The sequence below is a fragment of the Vicugna pacos genome, chromosome 5 (genome assembly GCF_048564905.1).
Source record: "Vicugna pacos chromosome 5, VicPac4, whole genome shotgun sequence".
Lineage (NCBI taxonomy): Eukaryota > Metazoa > Chordata > Mammalia > Artiodactyla > Camelidae > Vicugna > Vicugna pacos.
In genome coordinates, this window is record NC_132991.1 from 14,564,899 (window position 1) to 14,577,838 (window position 12,940).

The window sequence follows — 12,940 nt, forward strand, 5'->3', positions numbered from 1 at the left end:
GCATTTAATATTTACCAGCAAAACAAGGCCAATCATCTATCTTGGAATCTCTCTAAAATCTAATTACTACTTGGTTCCTGCCTGCTCTAGGCTGACAGGCTGGAGAGAACTTAGCCTTCTGGCTTACTGGCTCTCCCTGCCTCACTCCATAGACACTCCCAGTAGGAGGTAGGCTCTGGACTTCCCATCCATTGATGGCAGAGTTCTGTGTCTGCTGTCCTTCTAGGAAGTCTGGGACTTAGGCTCTAATGCTTCCTGGCCACTGGTGCTGGAGCCTATCTCTGCCTGCTCAGGACTGAGGTTTCCTGGGGTATGAGACTTTCAGTGCTAAGACTGGGGAAATCTTGGGCAACCTGGGTCAAGGTGGTCACAACATCATGATCACACTTTCTTCTCTTACTCTCAGCATTTTGTCCATTCTGTAACCAAGGAGGACTCCGTGGGACCCTCCCAGGACAGACCCCTCAATCCCAGTGTCTTCCATCTGCTTCTTATTTGAAGAAAAAAGTTAACATCCTATGCCTTCCCCGGTTCCAAAGAATAAATTTAATCAGAGAAATGAGAAAATGCAGAAACGAAGGAAAACAGTCAAGCAGGACAAAAGAATTGTAGTTTAGTCATTAAATAAAGTCGAAGACCTTCAGTTCCTCCTCAAGGACTATAGGCAGTACTCTGAGCCATCACCTTTGGGCTGTTTTGCAGAGGCTGAAACCCCCACCAGGTAGAAGAAGTTAAGTGTATGTTGCCCACAAGCATGTAGACCCCTGACCAGTCGGAACCAGGCTGATGACGTTGACTCCTGTCACTTCACTACCAATCAGAAGAATGTCCACGCGCTGATCACACACTCCATGATCCTCTCCCTCACCCTGTCTTTAAAAGCCTTTCCCTGAAAGCCACTGGGGAGTTCAGGCCTTTTGATCATTAGCTTCCTGACTCCTTACTTGGTGCCCAGTAATAAATGCTGCATATTCCTTCACTGAAACCCAGTGTCAGTAGATTGGCTTTACCATGCACGGGCGAGCAGACCCAAGTTTAACTGAGTAACAATTTCTCATCACCGGGCTTCAGTTTTTCTAAAAAGTGCTCCAAATTCCTATCTGGGAATAGGCTCATCCCTGAACTTTAGTGCTATTGACCCCACCTAACTCCAGGGAAAGTTTTTACTCATCCACCATCCACTAAAGGAGTGGATGCTTCTGACAGTGAGTCCACTCACTGCCCAAGTCTTGCAGTATCCCATGTGCGCTGTTCTGGAATCAAAGGCTCACTCTCTCCCTGATCACTCCTGCCCTCAACACTATGCCCAGACCAGAGCCCTGTAGACAGATCAGTTTGCCTGACAGCCATGCCCTCATCCTGGATACTGCGCTGTGAAGTCAATTACTGCTCAGGACTCTTCGGGGGTCCTTAAACCAGGCTGGACTCAGTTACATTCATTCTTGGTATGTATTTAGTCCACACTGTTTTTAAATTGATATTCCAGTTTATATACTTTGCTGTCTCCTATGAGAAGAGAATGCTGTACTTTTTGAACATCCGTATTGTCTTTTCTCAGAGAATCTTGAAGCACTGAACATGATATGTTGCTCTCTTAATAAAGTGCTTTGCTATATTTGTATTGAGAATAGCTTGTTTCATTGTGTTCTATTGAACTTTGCAGATACTGCATTTTTTTTTCACTAATTGAAGGTTTGTGGCAAGCCTGAATCAAGCAAGTCTATTGGCGCCACTTTTCCAACAGCATTGACTCACTTTGTGTCACATGTTGGTAATTCCCACAGCATTTCAATTTTTCATTATTTCATTATTCATTATTATTATATTTGTTATGTGATCTGTGATCATGATCTTTGAAGTTACATCAAGACCTGCTGAAGGCTCAAGTGATAGCGTTTTTGAGCAATAAAGTATTTCTTAATTAAAGGATATACACGATTTTCTTTTAGACATAATGCTATTGTACACAAAATAGACTACACAGTATAGCATAGACATAACTTTTATATGCACACGGAAACCAAAAAATTCCTGTGACTCACTTTCTTGCAATATCTGTTTTATTGTGGTGGTCTGGAACGGAGCCTGCACTATCTCTGGAGTCTGCCTCTATAATGACAGAGATGGAATTTAGTATCATGTTTTTGGCTAAAAGAGGAAGCCAAAGCTGTACTAAAGCCAGAAGGAAATGCCAGTATTCGAAAGCTGCAACCATCCCTTTGACAGACTTGATAAGAAGGCAGACGTGGCAGAGATACGTTGTAAAAAGAAAAGAGGGGAATGAATGAGAGAAGGGCCGTGTCTGCCTGGCTGCTGATACAGGGAGACATAGTTTCCTGTTGAGACTGACTGTTAAAAGCACCTGACTTCTTTGGTTTCAATAGCTCAATATGTACCTTCTTCTTGTTACATACACCCCAAACTTGACAATGAAATATTCCCTAGACACATACAATGTGTTTGACCCTTTCACCCTCTATCCCACTTCCCCTAAAAACACACACACACAAAACAAAACCAGAACAATCACCAGATCAAGCCCCAATGCCAAAGCCATGGTTATTGAATTCACTCCAACTGAACAGTACTGCCTTCTCCACTTTAAGCCTTGTCTTAGCCCAATATTAAACTTAATTAGCTGAAACTTAAATTGTGTTTGTGCATTTACTTTACACAAAAAATTATGTTTCTATAAAAATTGCAAGTGTATCTAATTTTTATACTTTGAGTAGAATCATTTTATAAAGTGAACATTAACGTTTCATTCATCATTTTGGTAAAGCCTGTCTTACATATACGTGATTTGCTCAGCCCAACGTCAATAGATTTGATTAAGTAGGAATAGTCCTTCTAATCTATAAAAACACCAGAGGTTAAATCAGCCAATATTTTAGTACCGACTATACAAATGTTGTTCTGCTAGAGACATGACCATTGGCTTCTGAGAATGGGACACAGCACGGAGGTAGGAAAGTTACATATAGTTAACTATACAGACATATTTTACAACAAAAGAGTATCATTCTAACTGTGACTGAGATCCAGAGGCAGGTAAAAGCCAGGCTTATTTAAGACTGAACTTGTGGGAAAATAATTTATAAAAATCACATTTACACGATGCTTTATGTTCAATACAATGTCATAAAATTTCATTATCTTTTTATAACATATCAATAAAATAAATACTTCTGCCTCCATTTTACTGATGCGAAAGAAACCTGGACTCAGAGTTCAAGTAACAATATTTGAGTGGGTATTTGAAAACAAAGAATCAGTTCATTTATTTATTTTTGTAAAGGGCTTTTTTAATTGCATAATATAGGCAAAATTATTTGTCAATAAAGTTTTTAAGAATTTCCCATGTTCTGATTGCTTTCCCTGCCCATCAATTTAGCTCCTCCAATGCGTAATCTTTAAGACAGCCCTTTTAAAAAGAACGTTTGCTCATTCCACAGTTGTCATGTCAGTCTCACAATTCTTTTCACTGGGCTTTTTTGATCTCCAGTAGTATATGGACACACTTCAAAAACACCTCACCTGTAATCTTTGGGAACCAATTTCCTCCAGCAATTTACTTTAGGACTATAAAAATATCAGTTTAAATCACCAAAAATGAAAGTAGAAAAATTACTTTTCTGTGCTGAAGGTTTCACTGCCTATACAAAATATTCTTCTAAACACTGCATTTCAGAATCTGTCCTGGGATCAGGTCCTAGGACACTTACAAGCCATACAGACCTTGATCCCTCTGCGTCCTTTGCATTCTTATTTATAAAATGAGGAGGTGGGGCCAGGTCAGTGGCTAGCACATTTCAGGGGGCAGCAGAATCAACGGGAGGGCTTGTTCAAACACAGACTCCTGGGTTCCACTCCAGAATTTGATTTACCCACGGCAGGACCTGAGAACTTGCATTTCTAATAAGACCCCAGGTGATGCTTCTGCTGCTTCTGGGCTAGGAACGCACTTTGGGAACCACTAGACTAGACCTCAGATCTAGGTTCAAAGGCCTCAATGATTTTGAGTATGGAAAGAAAGATTTAATTAACATTCTGATATCTAGACCAGCTGCAAAGATGTCTTCATTTATGCCCCATCCTCCATCCTTCCATCCACTCATTCAACAAACATCTGTTGAATTTTTATCGCCAGTATGTGTTCCAACAGTCCCCAGTTTGGGTAAAAGTAGGGAAGATGATTTAGTAAACAAGATAATAAATTAAATAATTGATGGGTATTTGATAATTCTCTTTAACTCCAATTCAGTGATCATGTGAAGCCAGGAAAAAATGAATTAAGTCAGAAAGCACGCAAACATTATTAAGATCGTGTCCGGCACAAAGGAAGGAATCAGCGAGCATCAGCTGAATGTATCATTGAAACCCATGTGTGGAATCGCACTTTCTTTGCTCACATTTCTGTGACAGCTGCAAGCATCTGTCTTATTTCAGCATTTTGAGGTTTTCCTCCCTGTCCTTTGCTGGAGAAGCTTCTGGAAGCAAAGATCAGATGGAGACCAGGCTGAGGAAGGGAGGTGTGAGGTTAAAGTCAAGGGGAGGACGATTACACACAAACTGGACAACTGAACACAGTGAGTCACCTGATTGAAACCAAAATCCCTGCCCTGCACGTTGTGTACCAGCTCTCACTAGTGCCAACCAGGTGGGCTTCAAGGCACACACGTCCTGAGTGCCACGTCACTTCTTGGCATATAGTTGGGGGAGGGAGCAGGGTTGGCAGCAAAATCAATGAGCAGCACCAGCAAAATTTTCTGGGGAATCTGACAGAGAAGTAAATTAAATGCACTCACTGTCCCTGCCCAAATCACATCTTTAAAGGGCTCAGGCTCTGGAGATCTATGTTTAAAAATAATAATAATAATAAATAACAACAGCAGCAGCAGCAAAAACAAACACTCCTCATGCTTTTCTACAAGACCGGAACCTTCAGCTCATCTCAGCTGCTCACCGTGAGAACTCTCGGTCCTACCCAGGGCCCAGCATCAGTAATTTGAAACGATGCCCAAAGAAGAAACTCCAGAGGCTCCTCTGGACAGTGGCTCCAAATCACTGCAACTCTGTGCAATAGATTCTGAGCTCCATAAAGAAATCTTGATTTCCACAGTTGGCTTCTCAAAACACCTGCCCGTGTATACATCCTTTGACCCCCACTGGGTTTCCAAGCTCCACCCAAAGTTGGAAGGCTGGACTGCATGTCAGCATACCTGCTCCTGCACAAACCACCCGTGGGTGAGGAGTAAACCAGGTCTACAGTGCAAACAGAGTAACCCGCTTCTGGGGATGGTTCAAGGGAACAAGAAACACTGTACCTTCAGAGTGTAGAGCCTTGAAGGGCATTTAGGTTTCTCTGAACTTATATGTAACGGCAAAACTGACTCATTGAGAAAATCTTTTTAAAATATTTACTTAGAATGACACACCAAAAAGTATTTTAAAGGATTTTGTCGGAAATAGGAAAGTCTGCTTCACAGCCGGCTGAGTCAGACCCAATTGCTGGAAAGACTTCGGGAGACTTCCAGCCGCTGCAGCTCCCTACTTGTGCAGCCTGTCGGTGTGCTTTGAAACCAAAGCAAAGAGAGAAATTCCTAGAACTTCTGCAAAGATTTCACTGGGGCTGCACAAAGAAGGCTCGATTTTAGCCAAATCGAAGGAATCTGCTATAGAATCACACAGGAGCATCAGTTGTAATCAAGTAAGAAAACAAGAAAATGCCTACGTTAAAGCATATACTGTTTGCTAAGTACTTTTAGAATTCATTCATTCGTTTATTCACTCAACAGACTGCTGAATACCTATGTGTAGTGCGAGGAGCTATTGGGCATAATGGTGATAAAACCAGAGTCCCCGGCATCACTGCCATGTATAATCTTTACAACTACCTGGGAAGGAGGGAGCCAGGGAGGAGGCAGTGTGCTCTCACTGTATAAATGAGGAACTATAGCTTTAACACGGCAAGCCCCAACTATATACAGCTAATGAGGGGGAACAGGGCGCTTGGAGCCAGGATTTTGCATCTACAAAGCGTGTGCTACCAACCAGGAAAGGATGGGCCCAAATACTGTAGAGAATGAGATGACCGTGGCTGGCAAAAATTGCATTTGTACCATCCCCTGAGTGTCCGCAAAGCTGACAATAAGGTACTCTTCTACCAGGAACTGGCTTTCCTGTTTCGTATAGGATCTTTGAGAATGATGTTTCCTGGGGGATTTCTCTGTACTGTAACTCATTTTTATTACTTCGGCTCCAGCCTTCCCTAAGCACTTGCATCCTTCGTGTCTATAGCATCACTCTATACTGCTTTACGGGGCACTGCATTGGTGGGTGCATGCAGTGATTTTTGTGACTTTGGAGAGCATGAAGCCCCCTTCTTCAGGGGACTCACTCCTCTTTTACCTTGTGATCCTCTTTCCCTGCTCCCAGGGTGGAGCCTCGAACCATATTCCCCAGAGATGCTGATTGGTTCAGAGATAGGCACTGGACCCAATCAAAGCCACTGATGTTTTACTGGAACTAAAGTGTGAACGGTGTCTCCTCTTCTCTGCTAGCCTTGAAGCTACCAGCTTCTGCACTGGTTTGAGTTAACACCATCGCCTGGGTCCAACACACACTGCCTTTTGGCTACCTTTTCCCTCTTCCATATGCCTGAAATGTTCACTTTTACCTGACTGCATCGATAAGAAGCTGCTGATGGTGCATGCTAGAGTCAATTAAAGGTGAAACCATCCAATGGATGTCGCTACAGGCCCAGTAAAGATGTGCCTCTCAGCAGTTACAAGGTATGGATAAACGCTATAACCTTGCAGCTTTCTACTTTCACTCGCCCCGGTGGGGGGGACCACTTTAGGAAAGGATCGCTCAGCATTTCTGGCAGAGGAAGAGCCACTCCTTAAGATACCCTTGACTGAAGTATGAGAAGACCGGCTGCAGGACTGGTAAACTGGGGGAGGGAGGCAGGAGTCCTGAAACAGCCGATAACCGGTCTGCCTTCCCTCAGAGATATTTCCCAGCTTCTCACTTGAAATAGTTTGCAGAAATCTGGAATTCTGGACATTCTGGTTATTAACGTGAATCCGATCATTCCGCACCCCTGTCTCCAGCAACTTCTGCCCCTTCTCTGATAACCTGTGAGAGCCTTGCTGTCACCCACAGAGCAGGATTCAGTGATGGCTCATTCTCCATCCTGCTTTCTGCCTCAAGTCACCAGGATCCACGCTGCTCATAGTGGAATGCACAAGCCTGAACCATCAGCATCTCCTGGGTGCTAGTTAAAAAATGCAGAATCCCAGGCCCCATCTCATACCTGTGGACTCAGAATCTGATTCTAAAAACTTCCAAGTTGCTGCTGCTGCTGCTGCTGGCCTTGGAACCACATTCTGAGTACCAAGAGTTTAGACCTCAGTGTTTCCTAATCCTACTTGATCATAAAGTTCACCTGGGGAGCTTCCTAAAATTACCATTTCTGGGCATAACCTCATTCTGAATCAGAATTTCCAGAAGAGACTTGGGAATTTACCAGGCAACCCAGGGGATTCTGAAGGTTGGCAAAAATGGGAAACTGAGAATCGAATTTTGAGTTCCAGGCTGTACCCTCTGCTGCTAGCTCTTTTCCTGCCTACTCTGGGGCTCAATGGGTGGAAATGCACTAGTGCACCCCAGGGCTATTTCTTTTTGCCTTTTTCCTCCCTGGAGGCTTGCTACCAAATGCTGCATCTTTAGCATATGGAATTTTTTTTTAAACCTTTTTCTCCATTGTTAGGTGAGAAAAGACCTCTGAAGCATTTAAATCTCAATTCTAGGCAAAGAGATGTTAATAGCTACAACCCAGAGGCATTGCTGTTTCCTGTTCTTAGTGTTCCAAAAACAAAATGCAGATTCTTGACCTTGGTTGTGCTGCAGCTTGTAACCTAATCTCCTGACTGGTCTGCGTAACTAACAATTTTTTGGAGAGCTCACAAAATGCAAGGACAGTGTTATAATGGAAGAAATGGATAGAAATGATAATCCTGTTTCTCTAAGATCAAGGAAAACAGCAGTTGTTAAGGTTTTTTTATATCTTATAAAAACTAGTAAATATATTTAATACAAACACCTCAAATTCTTAGGGCCTTTGAGAAGTCCTTAAATATTTTCCCTTCTTTAGCTTTGGATTCTTAATAAGACACTAAGGGATATGCACCCCTACAGGGCTCCTCCTGCGAGGACTGAAGGTAAACACGCAGACAAGGATTTCTCACCAGGGGGCGACTTTGTACCCCAGGAGACAGTTTTGGTTGTCAGAAAGGGTGGTCTGGGGAGGCACTGGCAACTGGTGGGTAGAATCCAGGGAAACTGCTAAGCATCCTCTTTGTTCAGGCCAGTCTCCACGACAAAGAACTATCAGCCCAAAGTGTCAACAGTGTTGAGGCTAAGAAACTCCGATGTAGACCCGAAACAAATCCTGTCCACATCCTCAAAACTCCATCCAGGATCATCCACCTGCTCTCCACCTGCCCCCCTGCAACCCAAGGTGACCTTGGTAGAACCAAGATTTGAAACGATGTCTACCAACCTCTAAAGCTGTATTCTTTCCATTCCAACATGCTATCTCACACTGCTGGGCAGACTACTTTACTCCTTCCCTGTTGATTTTACAGAGGGGGTCCTGAAGACTGCAAACTCTATATTCAGCTTCAAATTCACTGAATATCCTCTCATTATACCAGTTTTGGGTAGAAAATAGAGAATGGAGGCTTAAGAGAATGGAGGTAACATGGAGAAGCTTGACGTCGTTGGGGATTTGTGTCTATCTTGTTTTAAACAGAGCAACTGAGTTCTTATGAATCAAGATGTTTAAAACTTAACATATTTTAAGAGAAAAAAAAACCCCTGAGACTTCAAGGACAGAGACAGAACTAGAAATAAGTTGAAAGTGATGGACACTTTCTGACTTCTCTTGCCACCAGATACAGCTGGACGGTACTTGACATATTTTGACAGCCAAAGTTTTAAATATTTAAGAGCATTAAATAATGGACACATAACAGAAACACGGAGGGAAAAATTGAACACTGTGAACTCAATTATGTGTCAGTAACAAGGAGTGAAAGCAACCAACCCATACAGAGAGGTCCACACACCCATCTACAAATGGGGAAAAAAAAAAAAATATATATATATGTTATTGAAGGGTAGACTAGATACATGCCTCATGTTTAATTTAAAATGAACTTGCGTTTTTAACTCAGATGAGCAGCACTGAAATACCATTAAATGTTGCGAACTTTCCTAGAAGTAAAAATTTACAGTAATCAAAATATTAGAATTTTCTCCCCCTCGGGTGTTCATAATCATAGGACAAATGATTAAATATACCCTTTATGTGGAAATGCCCTGTAGTGACTATGAACCTTGTATTATAAAGAAAAGTAAGACAATAAAAGGAAATTAGTTTTAAAGAAACATTTAAAGTTTCCTTTAACTGTTTCCTTTACCCACATACATCAGCCATTAAATTTTCTCTAGTGAACTTTCCAAGAGTGAAATCAAGTTTTCCACTAAGTTGATGAAGAAGCAGGAGGAGGGGACACTTGGGCTGTTACAAGAGATAGGCTTTGCTGACAAAGCCATCAGGATTGGTTCTGCCTCCCGGTCTTGCCTCATTAGCTATTCTCACTTCACAGTCCACACGCCCGGGGGTGCTGAGGGGAAAGCGGAGGTCCAAGTGGTCAGTGAGCAAGGGAGGGGAGGCTGGGACAGCACTCAAAAAGAAGAGGGAGGGAAACCCTAACTTGAAAAGATACATGCACCCCAGTGTTCACAGCAGCACTATTTACAATAGCCAAGACATGGAAGCATCCTAAATGTCCATCAACAGATGACTGGATAAAGAAGTTGTGGTATATTTATACAATGGAATACTACTCAGCCATAAAAAAGAATAAACTAATGCCATTTGCAGCAACATGGATGGTCCTGGAGATGATCATACTAAGTGAAGTAAGTCAGACAGAGAAAGACAAATATCATATGATATCACTCCTATGTGGAATCGAGAAAATGAAGCAAATGAACTTATTTACAAAGTAGAAACAGACTCACAGTCATAGAAAACAAACTTACGGTTATCAGCAGGGAGGGGGATGGAGGGATAAACTGGGAGTTCTGGATTTGCATATACTAACTATGATGTCTAAAACAGATAAACAACAAGGTCCTACTGTATAGTACAGGGAACTACATTCAATATCTTATAGTAACTTATGGTGAAAAAAGAATGTGAAAATGAATCTATGTATGTTCCTATATGACTAAAGTATTGTGCTGTACACCAGAAATTGACACAACATTGTAAACTGACTATACTTTAATAAAAAATATATTAAAAAAATAAAATAAAATAGATAAACAGCAAGATCCCACTGTATAGCACAGGGAACTATATTCAATACTTTGTAATAACCTATAATGAAGAGAATATGAAAAGAATATATATGTGTATAACTGAGTCACTTTGCTGCATATCAGAAATTAACACATTGCAAACAGATTATACTTCAATAAAGACTTTTTTTAAAAAAGAAGAGAGAGTACCAGATATGCATCCTATACATCACAGTTTTCCAGGTGACCTGGCAAAAGGAAAAAATAATAGAGATGTGAGCAGAGGAGCCTAAGGTAAAATTTACCTACCAAGGACACCATCACCTTTAATAAGGAATAGTCAAGTCTTAGAGAAGAGAAAAAGGATGAATCTGACAAAAGCTGGAGGTGCAAGATGGGCAAGGCTTTTGGAGAGGAATGGGAGGGAGGATGCGTTGAACAATGGGCATAACATAAACTCACTGTAACTGTCAAAATTCGGGTTAGAAGCTCAGGAGAATACTTGTACCATGACACGTTAAATGATTACTCTATTATTTAATTTATTCATGAGACCTAATGCTGGAATAGATGATGTACATTTTTTAACCCTTGAATGCTCCAGAATTTTGGAAACACTAAGGAAGACAAAGGACCATGTGATGGGCTGAACTGTGCACCCCAAAATTGTTATGTTGACATCTTAACCCCCAGTAACTCAGAATGTGACTGTATTTGAAAATATGGCCTTTAAAGAGGTGATGGATATCAAATAAGGTCATTAGGGTGGGCTGCAATCCAGTATGACTGGTGTCTTTTTTAAGAAGAGATTAGGACAGACACACACAGAGGGAAGACTGTGCAGGGACATCAGGAAAAGACCACCATCTACAAGCCAAGGAGAGAGGCCTCAGAATGAAACCAATGCTGCCCACACCTTGATCTTGGACCTCCAGCCTCCAGAACTGTGAAAAAAATAAATTTCAGTTGTTTAAGCCACACTGTCTGTGGTACTTGGTACTTCGCTTCTTAAACATTTTTATATTTTTTAAGTGTAGTCAGTTTGCAGTGTGTGTCAGTTTCTGGTGTACAGCATAATAGTTCAGTCATAAATATACATACATATATTCCTTTCCATATTCCCTTTCATTATAGGTTACTAGAAGATATTGAATATAGTTCCTTGTGCTATACAGAAGAAACTTGTTGTTTATCTATTTTATATATAGTAGTTATTATCTGTAAATCTTGAACTCCTAATTTATCCCTTCCTACTCCCTCTCTCTCCTGGTGACCATAAGTTTGTTTTCTAAGTCTGTGAGTCTGTTTCTGTTTTGTAAATACGTTCATTTGTCTTTTTTTTTTTTTTTTTTTTTTTTTAGATTCCACATATAACTGATATCTTACGGTATTTTTTTCTCTGTCTGGCTTTACTTCTTTTAGAGTGACGATCTCTGGGTCCATCCATGTTGCTGCAAATGGCATTCTCTTTTTTTATGGCTGAGTAGTATTCTGTTGTATAAATATATATGTGCTTGGTACTTTTTTACGGTGGCCTGAACTAACACAGTTCTCTACACCCTGTACTCTTAACGTACAGAAAAGGAGTAGTCACCTAAGGCCACTGCACTGTCCAGCTTCATGAATCATCTGTGGAGTCTTAAAATATAGATTCTGGTCTTCTGGTGTGTGGATGTGGAATAAGTCCAAGGAATCTGTGTCATTTAAAGGTCTTCAGTTACCCCTGAGCAGTTAACTTTAAACCTGAGAGGACAGTGGCTAAGTTACTATGAAAAGTACAGAGAGTGTAATACCAGGCATTATTTTTTCAGATTTGCAAGGGAATGCGAGCAAGAAAAAAAGTGATTTTTTTTCCTTATGAAACACATCAATACATTTTTTTAAAGAATGTTTTTTTTGTGGCAAAACATATCTATTAACAAAAAGAAAAAAATAACTTGCAAGTCTTAATTATAACTTTATTTTAATGTATAACTTTCTGCATTATATAGTATTAGTGGCAGCTAAAAGTTATTATGCAAACATTCTGTACTATTGTGCATAAATATTAACTTATTTAATCCATAGACAAACACATGCACCCCAGTGTGGCATGTATTATATTTATTTTACAGATGAAGAAACCCTGGGTGAACACATTTGCATAAGTGCATGCCGTGTGTGTGTGTGTGTGTGTGTGTGTGTGTGTGTGTGTGTGTGTGTAGAGTTTTAGGTAAAATACAAAAGATATCCTAATCGTCCTTGACTGATACCAATTTTTTTACACTTTAACTAATATTCTTGTGTTGTGCAGATTAACTTTTATCAGTTCTTGAGCTGAATATAAATATTTATCCTCTTTCTCCTTTTCTTGCTGGCAGGGTAGAGAAGTCTAAGACATCTCTGTGGAGAGGGTATAAGATGAATAGCAAACAATTGATGGATTTCTCTAAAGTTTTACATTCATGATTAAACAGCATCATCTGATGACTTACTCAGCAACTGGAAGACAATAAAACATAACTAAATCTGTCAATTAGCATTTTCGTCATCTCTCCTGGCAGAGCTTAATGGCATCTGCAAA

General features: G+C 40.7%; 1 protein-coding gene across 12 annotated transcripts in view; it reads right to left on the reverse strand.

The window, feature by feature from the left end:
* The window catches only part of NCKAP5 (NCK associated protein 5), a 912,592-nt gene that overhangs the window by 602,134 nt on the left and 297,518 nt on the right, over positions 1 to 12,940 (reverse strand). The window contains exon 1 of one of the 12 annotated variants that reach the window (XM_072960869.1): positions 2,043 to 2,091. The exons of the other annotated variants lie outside the window; for them this stretch is intronic. The gene's annotated coding sequence lies outside the window, so the exon portion shown is untranslated. Of the gene's footprint in view, positions 1 to 2,042; positions 2,092 to 12,940 lie in introns of those variants that run through there. 12 annotated transcript variants of the gene reach the window in all.